This window comes from Panthera pardus, unplaced genomic scaffold, assembly GCF_024362965.1.
Source record: "Panthera pardus isolate Hobbes unplaced genomic scaffold, ASM2436296v1 HiC_scaffold_15, whole genome shotgun sequence".
Lineage (NCBI taxonomy): Eukaryota > Metazoa > Chordata > Mammalia > Carnivora > Felidae > Panthera > Panthera pardus.
Window position 1 is genome coordinate 73,622,455 of NW_026526710.1, and position 16,591 is coordinate 73,639,045.

Here is a 16,591-nt window from a genome sequence, read left to right on the forward strand (position 1 = left end):
ATCAAAATAAGTTTCTGTATTTAGAAAATCAGTGAAGGGGGAAGAAACCCTAAAAGCACTGCACCTGAAGACTGTAGAGAGAGAGAGAGAGGTAGATGCAGACCTGGGCAGGGATTGCCCCTTTTACCTGCTGGTTAAAACTAAATTTCAGTCAGTAACTTGTGAAGAACTTGAAATTCCAGGACTGGAGACAGGACAAAAGAGAGACTGTCTCTCCTGTCAACCTTGTCTGTTTGGCCCCAGAACCAAGAAGCTTGGACTATAGTCAGAAGTTGCCTTCTGGAATGGCCTGGTCATAGTTACTGTGTGATTCAGAAGGCTCTCTTCACCTGAGGGTGGGCTCAGCCTCCTTGGGAACTACTGACCTTTAAGGTAACTCTGCCCCATCTCTACTTCACCCGAAGACTTAACACTCTGTGGTTTTGCTAGGAGGACAAAGGAAGAAAATGAGAGCATTTGGAGAAATTCTTAAAAGTAAATGATAAGACGCTTTCCTCTTCATCTGCCATGTCTCCTCACTCCTCCTCCTCCTAAAAATTAGGTCTGTTGTATCCTCAAGGTCAAGGTTAAACCTAGGTTGCTATTCATCCCTTTCTGATCCTGTTTGCCTATCTTCCTGTTCTCACTAACTGCCTCTCTGGAATCCATAATCTACTCAGAATAAGTCACTTCAACTTCAGGGGGAGTTTGGGGGGTAGATACACGCCCCCCCCTCAGGACTACCCACCTCCTTTCTTCTTGCTTCCTCCCAACATTTCCTTACTCTCTCAGCCAATAGAGGAGTTTAAACATTTAAATGTGGTATCTAAACTGCATTTAAAGAATTAACCCATTTTGCCCCTCACTGCTCTAAACCACAGGGTGCCAACCGGACTCTAATTGCTTTCATCTGGTGGGGTTCCAGACAGCTCCTCAGAAGGAAGGAGCGCACATTCCTGGCACCAATTGGCTAATTCAATTTACTTCCACGGCATTAGCCTCTGTCAGAATATTCATGAGCAGGGGAATGAGGACCCGCGGCACAGGCAGGCGGCAGCCACTCGGGCTAGGGAAGGCGCGAGGGAGGGGAGGCGGACCGCGCGCCGCGCTCCGGGGACGGTGACCGCGACGAGGCGGCTCTTCTCCCCGGCCGGGCAGAGCGCAGGGGGCCACGGAAGGGCGGGGCAGGGCATCGGCGGGGTTGGCGCGCCTGGCATTGCCGCCCAACTCCCGGCGACCGCGCAGGGACTTTGCGAAAGATCTGAAGGCAGAAAAGCTGTGACACTTTTGATAGAGGGGGTCGGGGGGTGGGGGGCGGGGGCACGTCGCAAGCGGGGGCGAAGGGACCCAGCGGGACACCGGCCGCCCGGCGAGGTTGGCAGCGATGTGAGCTGGACGCCCGCCCCGAAGGAGTCTGGACCGAACGTCCCCGGAGAGTCGCCGGCCGTGCCAGGTAAAGCGGGGTGCTCGGGTGGGGGCCCTCGCGTTGTCCCCAGACTCCGGAAGCAGGGCCGGCGCAGGGCGCCCAGAGCCCGCTGGCCCCGGGCAGCCGCCCCCCCGGCGCTGCGCCGGGTCCGGCTCCGCGCCGTTTTCTCCCCGCGGGTAGCAGATGCCGCGGCAAGCCTGCGGGCCGGTCGGAGTTGGACTTCCTCGGACTTTGGGGGAAAGGGACGTAAAGGGGCTGCCCGGGCTGGGGAGCTGTTTTCTGGGAGCGGGGAGCTGGGGCGCGGCGGGGCAGACGGAGGACACGGCGCGCTCGTGGCGAGGGCTGCGCGCGCCGGGGCACGGGGACTGGGGACCCCAGTCTCGCGGGGGAGCTTGGACCCGGCTTCGCCCTCTTTTGCCCCGAGGGCTGCGGCGCCTCCCTCTGGCTGCGGATGGACGAGGAGGGCTGGCTGCGTCCCCAACTCGGGGATGCGCGCCAGAAGGGGGACCGGAGACCAAGGCTTCGGGGAGGCTAGGGCGCTTGCGGGGCCGATCGCAGCCCGCGCCTCTCGCCGCGCCCCCGCTGGAGCTCAGCCGGGGGAGGAAAATGTGATGGTGACTAGGGTCCCCGCCACCTGCCGGACATCGCCAACTCCCCGGATTTCCTGTCTCCGGGCCCTGACACTCCCAGGGAAAGCTCTGAATTGCGCGCGGGGTGTTTGGGTTTTGCTCGTTGTGGTTGCCGTGTGGTGAGAGCTGGGGTGAGGGGGGCGGCTAGGAGGTCGGATAGGGTGAAAGTTGTAGATTTGTAAAAGAAACGCGACCGCGGAGTCCCAGCCCGCCCTTAGCAACAGGACAGACTGTGGGCTGGACTTAGGATGAAGCTGGAGACTCGGCCTGGCTATCCACCTCGGGGGTGGGGGTGGGGGCGGAGGGTGGGGGCTGGAACCTGGAGGGCAGCCCGGAGGCAGCGCCAGAGCCTTTTTTTTCTGCGGAGACCGGGCAATGAGTGAGAGGGCTGGCAGCAGAACACCTGGGGTTGGGGGGGGGGGGGGGGTGGTGGGGCGGGCAGGTGGGGAGACGGATGTTGGTCGTCCGGTGGATTCAGGGTTTGCTGTGCCATTATTTTTCGCCATTGTCATTACTGTTACTATTGCTGCTGTTGTTTTTGGCACAACCACCAGGAAGTATTTTGTCTTCTGATTGTTAATAAGTCTGGAAACTGGGTCTGCCCTCCCCTGATCCCTTCTAGTCGCTGATGTCTTCCCACCAAAGGAAGTTACCCCTCAGAGCTGTGGTGGGGCCAGGGACACAGCCACTGGATCTACTTAAAAGCAACAAAAACAACAAGACACAACTGTATGCCGTGATCGCACCGATCCTATAGACGGACGTTGTACTTCCATCAGCTCACCTTCCTCAGCCCTCCCTGGCTGGGGAGCCCTGGGGTCATTGCCAGCTGTGAACCCCATACCTGACCCAGCTTTTTCCTTTGGTGTCTTTATACAATCTGGAAATTACTTTTTATCTTAGTGTGCCCCCTCGAAGCCCCACTGGACATGCTACCTGGCAGGGGCAGGCTTCGGTTCCCAACCCTGGAGGCGGCCACAAGGGCACCAGCAGTTGGCTCCTCTTGGCTTGGCCCCTGGTGAGAGCTGGCCAGCCGATGGCGGAGAAAACAGGGCAAGAGTGTGGGAGAACAGCGTGTCAGAGTTGAGCCAAGTACAGGAGATGAGGTCAGGCCTCCTCACTGGCCACATCCCTTCCTGCCAGAGCAAAAAGAGAGATAAATGAAGAACAAGTGAGAAGTAGTATGAATTGGAAAACCAAGCTCTCAGAGTCTACTGAGTGGCTGTCACCACTGACTTTGGTGTGACCTTTCCTTTCCAGTGCTTCTGATTTTCCCTATTTGCCAATGCAGGAGTAGCCATGCCTTTCTAATGGGACAGTTGTCGTCAGATGATCTAGTTTTGTATCCAGAAAATGCTTGGGAGCATCCTGGGAAAGGACAGTCTATAAAATATGGGATTTTAACGTTTTGTGAAAAGTTTGCTACACTGCAGGTTACGGAGACACATTTTTAGCATGTGTGCCATGTGGCGGTGTAAAATTAAAATGGAAAAGGAAAGTACAAACATAAAAATGACTTAGCATTCTTGACATTCTTGTGCATACTTGTAGAAAAATTATCTTTCATTTGGGGAGAGTTGCCCGGGAATTTAATCAGTGTTTATACTACTGAAACGCCCCCTTCTACCTTTCTCCCCTGTAAAATTTAATGACCCAGTTCTCACAGGGAAAGGCAGTGCGAATGTAGTAAGTGCTGGGGGCTGAGAGGCGAGATCCAAGGGTTGTTAGGGGAACCATCACATAGGGTATGGAGCCTGGAATGGGGACAAAAGATGCTATCATCCTTGCAGAGCAGGGAAATGTTCCTCTGGGGAAAAAAGGCTGAGCAGTGTAGGGCAGCGGACCCCAGCACTGGTAGTCATCTGCTCTCAGATTCTGGAAGGGCGCTCCATCAGTTGGTCCAAAGAGGGCTACCCGAGGTGCTTTTTCCTTCTCCCTTTGGTGAAGGTATGACCTTTCTCTTGTCTTTGGATCGGCCCTAACTTCTCTCTCCCCGGCTGTACAGTGCAATAGTTTTCTCCTGCCATGTCAAAGAGATTCAGACATACTCTCTCAGCCTCTTATATATTTGTAAATATTCCCCAAGTTCTGAAGCTTCTCAAAGACGTGCAGCTGTTGGCAAATTTAAGTAAATAGTTGGAAGTAATCAAGACAGCCCCTGAAAAGTGGGTATGTTTTCCCCTGGTGGAGAAGTTATTGAATGCCTTTTGAGCTAGAAAATTAGCAGTTGAGAAAAGCAGGAAGGATTTCCTTGACTTCCCTCTACCCATAAACCAGTAGTTGTATTTTTCCTTCCCTCATAGTAGTGAGCACTGTTTGGTTAAGCATTTTTTACAATTTTGGACTTAAAATGGGGTTTTGCCTGGTGGTGTTCTATGGAGAGAGGAAAAATGTAAAGAGATACGGAAGGAAGAGCTGCAGTGGCCAGAACATAAATCAGCCAGAATATATGGGGGGGTGATGAGAATAGGTCTTTTCACCCTAAAAAAAAATGTCCACTTTGGAAGAAAAAGAAGTCTGATTATTGGCATCCGAGGCTGAAACCAAGGCAGCTGATGCCGAGAGAAGCCAAAGGGCAGTTCTTCTTAGTTTAGAAACAGCAAGACAGCCTCTGCCAAAGATTGCTGTAAACACGGAATAAAGATTTCATTGTGGGCTGGTGTGACCAGAATAATTAGACAGTTAATTGTTCATTCTGATCTGGTGGTGTTGGAATCACTAGTGCAGAGCAGCGAAAATAAGAGCAGGGCGAAATAGACAAGTAACACATCACTTCTATCTTCACTTGTTTCACTGTGATGTACTTTGGAAATCCTGGTTCCTTTTCAGGGAAGGAAAAAAAAAAAAAAAAAAAGGCAACATTCATATGCCCAGAACGCTGGGAATACTGGATCTACGAGCCACTGCTGCCATTTTTCCCCCCTCCAGGTTCTACTCTGGTTATGGATAAAATGTGGCATCTTCTAAAAACAGCCTGAGGAACCACAGCAGTAATGAATACATTAGGTAATCCCGGTGTCCATTACTAGACCTTAGTTAGGTGCAAACCTTAGCAGCCGCTCAATCAAAAGATGGGCAAAGAGCACCACATTTTTGTGCTCTTCCAACACTCTTTGCACAGACATTTAAAGTTTAAGAAGTAAATATTCCATTTTTGACATTTAATTATATTCTATTGTGAAACAAAATGCCTAGTGATTAATCTTTCACATTTAACTGAAGAAATCGCCTCCTCTGTGTTTTCATGCTAATTTAGAGACAAAAGAAAACATTTGAAGTGATAAAGGTGATTTTAAGCAGCTGAGCATCTACAGTTATTATAGGCAGGAGACTGTGACTTATTGGTATTTACTAAAAGATGGCACTGTCGTAAATTCCTTCCAAAATGACTTCTGCAGAAAAGAAATGAGTAAGGGACTGTAGAGAGCATTAAGTACTTGGTGTCGGGGGCTGGGAGGAAGAACCATGTATTCATTAGGTTTAAACCCTCCCTGAATCCTCATATTGACATGGAAGATGGAGCAAAGTTCTCATTATTCTAATTAAAAAAGGAACATCTTTAAGTGTCAATGTTAAGTGTAATTGTTCTGCGAATAAAAGCACTATGTTATAAAATAAGCATACTAAATTACATGAGGCCATAAAGTCTCATAAAAAGAAATCCTTCATTTCTCCAAGATATTCATTTGGTCTCAATTTGGAAAGTACAAAACTATCTTTACCAACCTTTAGTTTCTTTTACCCATCACGAATCAAAAGGGATTACAAAGGCAGAACACTTGCTGGGTGTTAAAGAGCGTAAGTGGTACAAAATTATGGAACTCTACCTTTCAGATGACAATATCTACTTTACGAAATGCACTGTCTACAGCAATTAAAAATAGAAAATCATATTGCCACATTAAATTATGGCAACAACCCATTATAAAGAGAAATTTAGCCTTTTCTCATTTAATTGCTACTCATGGTTCGCTAAATAGTTTTTCAGAATAACCTGCCAATCTCCTGCTAACCAGGACTGTCTAGTTAAGAACATTCCTAATTACATATGGATTCACTTAATTTTAGAACCCTAAAAATATTCAGCTCAAAGCATTACTCAAGTGCAATGCAAACTAGAAACGGCCCAATTCCCCTCAAGGTATATGTAATTTTTTTTTTAAGTTTAAGGAATCATAAAAGAAAGAACATTTGGTATGGGAATGCATCAGTTAATAACTGCAATAAAAGAGTAAGGGAAACTATAAACTGGTAGGTCTTTTTAAAATATGCAAAGTAAAGTTATAACAATACCGCTCATTTCTTCTTCCAGAGCTAAAGGCCAATTACATAATAAAATACCATACAAAGTACAAACGTCAAATACATGCACAGCACTACTGAAATGGGGGTGTTTTTACTACTTTAAACAATGTTTAGGGGCACCTAGGTGGCTCAGTTGCTTAAACGTCCGACTTTGGCTCACATCATGATCTCAAGGTTCGGGAATTCGAGCCCGCATCTGGCTCAGCACAGCTCTGAGCCTGGAGCCTGCTTCAGATTCTGTGTCTCCCTCACTCTCTGCCCCTCCCTGGCTTCCGCTCAAGTGCATGCTACCTCTCTCTCAAAAAATAAACATTAAAACAATTTAAGAATTTTTGACAATCTAATTAAAAGTTTGGAGTTTATTCCAACTAATGCCTTGACCGTGTTGAGAGCAAAGAGTTCTCTTGCATGGAAGAGATATTTCTTTATAGTTCTATAGCTCATAGCTGGAATCTTACATATAGTAGATTCTCAATAAATATATGTTGATTTCATTTTTATAAGGAAAATAAAATAGAATTAATAAAATTCCCAAGTTAGACGAATTTATAAAATATTATATGAAATACTGTACTTGAATACTTTGTTACTTTAAATTTTTTCTCTAAACGGGCAAGACATGCCTGTGACCAACAGTAATAATTATTGGCAAGTTCATTCTGGTGTGGATATAAGGGAGGTGAGAAAAGAGGGAAAATCTTTAAAAAAAATTTTTTTTAATGTTTTTATTTATTTTTGAGACGGAGAGAAACAGAGCATGAGCAGGGGAGGAGCAGAGAGAGAGGGAGACACAGAATCTGAAGCAGGCTCCAGGCTGAGTTCTCCCCACAGAGCCCGACGCAGGGCTCAAACTCACAGACTATGAGATCATGACCTGAGCTGAAGTCGGACGCTTAACCGACTGAGCCACCCAGGCACCCCTAAGAGGGAAAATCTTTAAAGGCTTTCCATTTGTGTTGGCGTTTTGTTGAGTTTTACCTAAATATTGTATGCATATCTACATAAGTCGTTAAAAATGCATGGTATCTCTTCATAATAAAGATGACCCATCACCAAATGATTATTATTCCCAACAAGTAGTCACACAAATTCCACCCTTGAAGTACCGAGTATTCATCAGATCAATTCTGACTAAATGGCTGCATGTTCCCTCCCGCATCAACTAATTAAAGGGTTACTAATAAAATAATAATTCCATTGCCAGGGGCAGAGGCTACTTCTGGTTGTCATTGAGGTTTATCTGACATTTGGTCAAACCCAACCATGCAACTGCAATAGCGTGTTCAACATCTGTAAGGACAGAAACTTCCATTAAAGTTACTTGTGGCCAATACGCTCACACTTACCTGCCCTTGCACCTAATTTGTAACTAAAATCAGCAATGTTAACTGAATACCAAATCAAAAACAGGTGCCCGTAAGGAACTAAAATGTCTATTATAGATAAATCAGCAGCCTTGTGTTTGTTTGTTTGTTTTCCTTTTAGGTCTGACCTTAGTGGAATGAACACCATGGACTTGGTGTTTTCTTGGAGACCAGTAGGTGGTATAATATGTTAGCATAATTGGGAGCTAGTAGTCAAGAGAAAACCAGGATAGAATTAGCATGAAGATTCAATTACCCCTTGTTCCCAGAGAGAGTTGTTTACTAGGATTACAGTTAAGGTTGTGGTCAAAATAGCATGAAAAGATGCACAGTACAGCTTTCTCCTTCTCTAGCTGATATCTTTGCATGGATCCAAACTTTGGTTTCCATTTTTCACCCCCAACTTACAATACAGTTTATTAAATAGTAGCTGATATAAATTGTTGGATAGACGTTTTAAGTGTGTACCTGAGCATATACATATTTTAGACATATTTATAAAAATCTGTGGCTAAAGCTATTGTATACATAATATTTTCCTGAAGGAAGAGTGTACATTTACTATCATATTCATTATCACTTTATTTTACTTTATAAAGCCAATGTCTTTGAATCCCTAACCAACTCTTAATATGTGGTTAATTTGTATATATTATGAATAATCGTGGTTAATTTGTATATATCATGAATGATCAATGAACTTACCATAATTTGTTTTTCAATGAATAGAAGTAATCTCATTTAGCCATTTAATTAAAAACTGGCTAAAGGAACTTCATTTAGAAGTAATTTCTAAAGGCAACCACATCCATGTTTTTTCATTTGAAAAATTATTAGTGCTCTGATATAAGTATCAGAACAGATGGAAATAAACACTCAATCTCTGTATCTAAGATCTTTTTCCATGCAGATATTTTGAATAGACATGTAGAGTCCAAAAGTCATCACCGATTTGCCACCTTTTAAGGTCAAGGAAAAACCAACTGGACATTATAGCCATCTCTACCCACCCACACACAAGCCCATATGTTGCCTTCTCTTCATTTTCTAATGCAAGGAACAATACAAGTTCTGGTCTCCCTCTTCTTCAAATCCCTTGATTCTCCACGTCCAAGGCCTCATCTGGAGTATGAATTTGCAAAGGCAGCATCATCACACCACTGAAAGAAGAAGCCACGCTTGAGAGCATGGGTCTTATAAACTTTTTTGGATATTAAATAAGTATCTAAGTCTGTGCCCTTAATTTATACAAACTGGGAAGCACTCCAATTGGCAAGGATGTTCATCTTATAAATAAATATTAAATATAATTTTTGTACTATCATTAATATCACTACAAACTGTATTTAAAGCGAAAAGTATCTAGCAGTCAAAATACATTTTCATTAATATGGTAGTTTTGAGGTCTTCCAGTTTTATCTACCTTTACCCTTAGCCATGCTTTCATCTCCATAACACTCGGAACATGTACTTCAGTCTAAAAAATGGGAGGTATACTGGTATTTGGAAATAAAATCCTCAAGTACTCATTAAAAAATTAATCCATTTGGCAGTTCAGCATCTCCCTGGAATACTTCAGGCAGCTAAGCACAGAGGCTATCATCCGATTCACGGGCTGGTGAACATTTGGAGATCAAATTGCTGAGGGTTGTTTCTTTAAACACAAGAAAACAACAGATTTCTTCATGATATAGAAGTGCTATCCGTTTCTTTGGGTACATCTATATATACAGTAGTTCGCTTGTGTCAATTAAAATGCGTAGTATGCACAGAGAAAGCAAACAGGACAATAAAAATAACCACCATTTATTTCAGTCCTTGCCGCTGTGCCAGACGCTACACAGAGTATTTCGCATGCATGACCTCATTAGTCCTCTTTGTGAAGACAGCATTGTTACCATCTTCATTTTGCAAATGCAAAACCAGAGGCACAAGGTTAAGTGGTCACTGAGGGCAGATTTCAAACCCCGGACTCTCCAGCTCCCGTTACATTGCCTCCCCTAGCACGGGATTTTTCAGCCTCCACACTACTGACATTTGTAGTAGATAACTCTTAATTCTTTATTGGAGGGGTGAGAAAGGAGCTGACCTGTACACTATAAGATACCCAGCAGCATCCCTGCTCTCTATCTGTCAGATCCCAGTAGCTTCCTTCCTTCCGACTGTGAACACCAAAAATGTCTCCAGACATTGTCACGTGTCTCCTGCTGGGCAAGATTACCCCTGGTAGAGAACCACCGGCTTGGGCAAAGTTCAACCTCCATGCATTGCTTACCAAAGCACACGTTTTCAATTTAAGGGTAGGGCATCCATTTTCCAAATAATAATATACATAATTCTCATAGTTATGTTGGCCACATTATAGATGATTTCCAAAATTATACTAGACAAAACTTTGAGAGAAAAAATTATTAAGTAAACAGGTCTTTATTAGTATCTTTTCCTATTAAACGATTTCCTTTGGGGCCCAAACTGGGTGATCAAGACCGTGCTGTAATTATATCTTTGTACGAACAAAGACTGGTAGAAATGGTTGAAAAATTTTAAGCCACAGTGCCCCCAAACGCCAATGAATACATTTTCCACTAGACTCCAGTACCAGGAGGACAGGGATGGGAACTCTCTTGTTCATCTTTTTACCACCTGAATGCAACATCATGCTGAGCACATAGTTCTTTAATACTTCCTTAATAAATGAATGAAACTATGGTTAATCTAGTATAGGTTTTGAATTCTCTACTGTAAGCCTCTGTTGGCATGTATTACAAGTTATTTTATTTTATTTTTTTAATGTATATTTAGTTTGAGAGAGAAACAGAGAGAGAGAGAAAGTGCGAGCAAGGAAGGTGCAGAGAGACAGAGGGAGACACCGAATCCGAAGCAGGCTCCAGGCTCCAGGCTGTCAGCACAGAGACTGATGCGGGGCTCGAACTCACAAACCATGAGATCATGACCTGAGGTGAAGTCAGGACACTCCACCGACTGAGCCACCAAGGCGCCCCATATTACAAGTTATTTTAATCCGTGGCACAAATGTGCAGATGACAGTATGCTGATCATATTTGTAAATTTAATGAAGCCAGAAGGGAAAGGTGATACATTAGATGAAGAAATGGGATCAAAAAGGTTGATAGGATGGGACAAAGCTAAGAAGTTGAAATGTCACATGAACAAATGCCTGTGAGAAAGATAAAGCATGTGAAGGGTGAATGGCACCCTGGCACCTGAGTTGTCTCATTCTGTTCTACTCACCACACTCTACCTGAGTCCTATCTGTAGAATACAGCCACTGCCCTCAAAATATGCCCAAATATGCCCAAAATATGCTAAAAAATATGCCCTTTGAGATGAGAGAAATGGTTGAAGGTCTTCAAAATGGCAGACCCAACATAGAAAAGACCTGACATGGAAAAGACGGAATAGTCATCTCCAAGTATCTGGAATATCTTCATGTAAAATAGAAATTAAATTTATTCTGCGTCGCCACTGACCGTTGAACCAGAACCCCTGAATAGAAACTACATAGAAGCAAATTTTATCCCAGCATAATGACAAGCTTCCTAATGACGAATTGTCCTATATTGGAATGGGCTCCCCTGGGAAGCAGTGAGCTCTCAGTCATCAGAGGAAAACATGCTGATGACTGGCCTATAGAAGTCTGAGCCCAAATAGATGGGAGAATGTACCAGACATTCTCCAGGGTGCTTTCTACCCCTTCAGTGTATATGAACTCTTTCTTATGGGCTATTATTGACCTTGTAAACTACTCAGTATAATTCTGGTAAGAGCAACATCTAAGTTATCTCTAATCCAGATATTTAGAGTTATAGGGGTAAGTGCAATACAATAAGGACAGGGAACCTTACCATGTATCATCATAGAGAATAAGAACCACTTCCTGTGTGCCAAGGCTTCTGTAAAGTGTATTCCCCATATTGTCAAACTATTCCTGGTAAGAACCCCATAATGTAAGGATTGGTATCATCACCACTTTGCAACTGAAGAAACGGGAGTCACAAAGAAGTTAAGTAACTTATCCAAGATGACACAGCTACTGATTCCAGTCTTACTACTTGAAACTGACAGTCCAAAGTTATAAAGTCTGTTTTATAAATATACAGCATACCGATTCATCCATTTAACAGGGATACACTATTTTGTTTGAAAGGCTGGCAATTTCTAGAGTTTGAGACATATGGCTATTTAAATGCAAATACCTAAAACATTTTCCAAAGACTCAAATACAACATTTAAAAAATTATCTGCTGTTTTCTATTATCCATGATATTGTCCCCTCAAAATAGTGCATATTGCTATGGGTTGACTTTAAGTAAATGAGCAAAACAGGGGTTTTAGGGGTTTTTTTTGTTTTTTTTGTTTTTTTTTTTAGCATCTACAGAAGAAAGACTTGGCAATAGCATTTTAGATACCATTTTGTAAATTAGAGAATTAGAACCCAGGCCTCCAGGCTAAAAGTACTTATATAAAAACAAGATCGATAACTTTGATTTCCACAAATTCAGGAAATTCTCATGGCCAAGGTTTTTAGACAGTTATATCATTAGAGACTGTGTTCTCTTCTGATCCTAATTATCTTGTTGGATTATCTTTTGCTTTATGATTATCTTACTGGCTATTTCATAAAAAATAAACTGATTTTTAAAACTACTTTCAATGCCTTTATTATTTCAATGGCAAAAAAGATCCTGAGAAGGTCTAACCTCTTCTGCCGGAGAGCCCTGCATTCAGCCTATTTGTGACTCTGATTTCTTAAAGAGAACTTCCATTTTGCAATTTCCACCTGGCAACTTCCTATTCTCAGGGAATGCTGTTTCCTGCTCACCATTCCAGACAATAATCAGCCAAAGACTTCAAACATAGTTCAGCACTCTCTTTCTAAACTTACTGCTGCCCTGGTGCTTCTATGCACTTCACTGTGAACTGAAGTCCATAATTGCATGTTTTTCATTCTCGCAGAGCATAAAGGCAGTTGTAGGAAGGGGCCCAAGCACTTATCACAGGACTGAAGATGGCATCGGACGCAGCTCTCTGCAGGCGGCTCTTTCGTCAAAAGGCAGAAGGCTTTGCTAGGCCCTGTGGCTCACAGAGTGCCTCCTCTGTCGATGACAGGGGTCATCTGCTGCTAAAAAAAGAGCCTTGCGCTATATGTTACAGCCCACCCAGCACATGTCTAAAATAACTGCCTTGTTGAGCCTCTTACTGTAACGTTTACTCATGAGGGTACCATTGCACCATGTCAAACTGTGGCTTTAAGAATGTTCATATGACTTAGTGATGTAGAACAGAGATGAGCACACTCATGTTTTATTCACGGATTTCCTCCTAGGTTTTTATATTATTCCACAGGGGGAAACCTTTATAAAAAGAGTGTTCTCAATGTACTTTGTGGTGGGAAATATTCTAAATCAAGAACGAAGATGTCTCCTAAATGAACATGAGTCACAGGAAACATCTCTACAACTCAAAGCAGTGTGGAGCACAGAGTGTATGAAACCATATGAAAGCACACCCCGGTCACTCATGAGCTGACTGGTTATTCAGGGGTTTCCTACAGAATAAACCAGGAACTGACCTGAGAGAGAAACATCCTAAGAACACTGAGGAATGTACCGGGCAAGTGCTGCTACTGGTCCCTTGACCTTGGACTTCCCAGTTTCTTGAGTCAATAGCTGTCAAAAGTCATATGGCATTAATCTCTCCCTTCATTCATAGTTCTAAGAAAGTTGCTGCCCATGAGGCCATGCAGACACCTTTAGAAGTCACTGGCTAGGGGACTCTTTGGGGTAGAAGTATGTGACGTAGAGGGGAGAAAAGGACCACTAAGGCACAGCCTTATTTATCACAAGGGTAAAGAGAAAGTGTGGCACTATTAGGAATTTGTTTCATTATGATAAGCAGCTTCTAAGTTAAAGAGATCTGTTACCTTCCCTTTACCCCCACCCCACCATTATTAATGTCCAGTGGAAGATACCAAAGAGAACTCTTGCATCTTTGAGATAAAAAGAAACCTTTCATACATTTGGTGCTGGGAAAAAGAAATATTTAAACCAAATTGAAGGCATCAAAAATAAGTAACTGCATTGAAAAGCCACAGCCATATTGAACAATAAACAATTTATGGAAGGAGCCTGGAAAAAAATTGTTTTTTAAAAAATTGAAAAGCGTAGCTTCTGACAAGTATTCTTTATTTATGAGTGTAAGTAGAATTTTTCAAGGAACACCAAAATACTAAAATAAAATGCAAGTTTGACACAGACATTTTTCTTTGAGGGTTGGCCAAAAGGGGAATCTAGGTAGATTCGAGGTTAATTGAATAGTTTAATTCAATGATCATTATCTACACTGATTGAGAGAACTGAAGAAGTCAAGATTATGTGAAAATTGTAAATGATCCAAATCATTTACAGTTGACTGGGGAAGTGTTTCTGGCCTTTGACTTGAATACAGGTATGCCCTGCTATCTAGCAATTCAATTTTTTTTTTTTTTTGGAGCTCAATTTTTAGAAAGACAAGTTGCATAAGTGAAGTCCATATGCCCAAGCTTGAAAACATCTCTTGTCCCACCTCCTCTCTTAGCTCAGCAACTTCCTACTTGTCTTGGGGTGCTGGTGGGCCATACTCCCCAACTTAGTGCTGGGCTTACTTCATGCTGGGTATGCCAGATAACTCGATGGTCCATCAGTTATATTCTTGTTCTTGCTCTCTGTTCCCTTAGAGCTCTGGTGATTGTATAAATGTATGAGTCAGAGGGCAAGGAATGGGAGGAGGTACTGAGAAGGTTAACCTAGGAAGTTTCTGCCCCACAACTCCAGGCCGACATCCCAGACTGTTTACCACTATCAGAAACACAAAAACAAAATACCACCTCTCTTCAACAATTCTCTGGTTTCAAGGCAAATTGAAATATGAATTGTTTCAAAAGGATTCTGTGCATGCAAAGAGAATAGCTGTCAACAAAGCTATAATTAAGGAGATGAGATGCTGTCAATAAACCTGAAATAATGATTTTCCTTGTAGCAGCCACATTATATCTTATCTGTTCCTAACCCTCCCCTCACATGGCCTCCATAGAATTTTCTCAATATAATTTAGGAGGGGTGGGGGGACTCCCGATGTTGCTCTCTGGAGACTTTGAGAAATTCATAGACAGCACTCTTCTTCCCTTTCAGGTGGACATGTTGCTTTGTTTTCTGAAAATTCATGATGTATTTTTGACCAATTATTATCAACTGTCCTATCTCCAGTGTTCCATTCAGTTAAAGAACCCAACATAGTTTCATCAGCCGATGACTATAGCAATAAATAAAAATTACCTGCTGGGTGAATGAATAGAGCCTTGCCTTTGCAAATTAGTTTTACATGTGCTATTTCATGTTTTCAGCACCATCTGCCAACCACCCTTCTGGCTGCAACTGATTTCATACTATTTTGGTCTACTTGGGACATTTTAGATCTCAACAAATGTTTTTAAAAGGAAGTATGGACTTTCCCTGCCAATTAAGTCAGTTTCCTCACTCTTCCACTCTTAGGAACTGTTTCTACCACGATCTTGCTCATGTCACTCCCACCTCTTGAGGAAACCACATTTCTTTGGAACTATCTCTGATCCTTTTCCCCAAAATATGACTCAAACATCTCTTCCTGGATGAGAACTCAATTAGCCATAGATTTCTCTGCCCATCCCCAAGCTTCCGTTGTTCTCCCTGTACAACTTACGTTTGTGCACCACGTTTGACGGTGTTTCTACCAGTGATGGTGGGTGGCTCAGGTGTGTATTTTCTTACCTGAGTAATAACTTCTTCAAAGCAGAGAGGGGATATTGCTCCTTGGAATCTAGGTGTAGCTCTGTGATGTGCTGGGGAAAGTAAATTTATTTTTAAATATCATGTGGGCTGTGCTTTAAAGGTTGAAGACTGCAGGAGTTGAAAGGTATACTCTTTAGAAGTGGCCTTGAGAAACTCAGCAATTACCAGAACAACTAACCATGTCTCCATCTCTGAATTCCAGGCACCACATGGTATTTTGGCAAACCTGTTTTCCGTGCCCTACCTGCTAAAATATCTTCTGACTTTCACCATCTGCCTCCTAGCAAATCCAGCCCAAATGCAAAATGAACAGGGGGAATTAGGTCCTAGATATTGGCACTTTCCCAGGGAAACCCAGAGAAATTCATTAACTGTTAGCAGTTTGAAATACTCATTTATAAGTTGAACCTAAAACACTGTCTCTGAATCTGTCTTCCCAGGTTGAGATGCATGAATATGAGCTATCCAGGAAATAGGTTCATATAGAAGGAATTTAAGTTCTTAATGAATGTTTCCTACAGATTCCATAATGACTCCATTCTGTTTTTTGCCATGTAAAGAAGTGTGTCCTTTTCACTGTTGTTAGCATGTACTTTTTAGATATTCACTCCTATACAGTACAATGGCAATTATTTTTCCATGGGTATCTATAGATTCAGGATCTAGAGGATCTGCAGTGAGAATCAGCACATGCTCATTCAAGCCATATCTCTCCAAACTAAGACTAAAAGCCAAATGCAGCAACATCCCAAATTAGGCCAAAGTACTATATGAACTCCTAAACTGCCACATGCATGTGATAAAAAAAGAGAGGAGCAGGGGCGCCTGGGTGGCTCAGTTGGTTAAGCGTCCAACTTCAGCCAAGGTCATGATCTCGTTGTTCCCAAGTTCGAGCCCCGTGTCAGGCTCTGTGCTGATAGCTCAGAGCCCGGAGCCTGTTTCAGACTGTCTCTTTCTCCCTCTCCCTCCCCCATCTCTCTCTCTCTCTCTCTCTGCCCCTCCCTCACTCATGCTCTGTCTCTCTCACTCAAAAATAAATAAAACATTTAACAATTTAAAAAA

General features: G+C 43.0%; 1 protein-coding gene across 5 annotated transcripts in view; it reads left to right on the plus strand.

The window, feature by feature from the left end:
* Positions 1-1,319: 1,319 nt before the first annotated feature.
* The window catches only part of CDH20 (cadherin 20), a 206,560-nt gene continuing 191,288 nt past the window's right edge, over positions 1,320-16,591 (plus strand). For 4 of the 5 annotated variants that reach the window (XM_019463870.2, XM_019463872.2, XM_019463873.2 and 1 more), the window contains exon 1: positions 1,320-1,432. The gene's annotated coding sequence lies outside the window, so the exon portion shown is untranslated. The remainder of the gene's footprint in view (positions 1,433-16,591) is intronic. The other variant, XM_053902776.1, reaches the window with a different exon arrangement.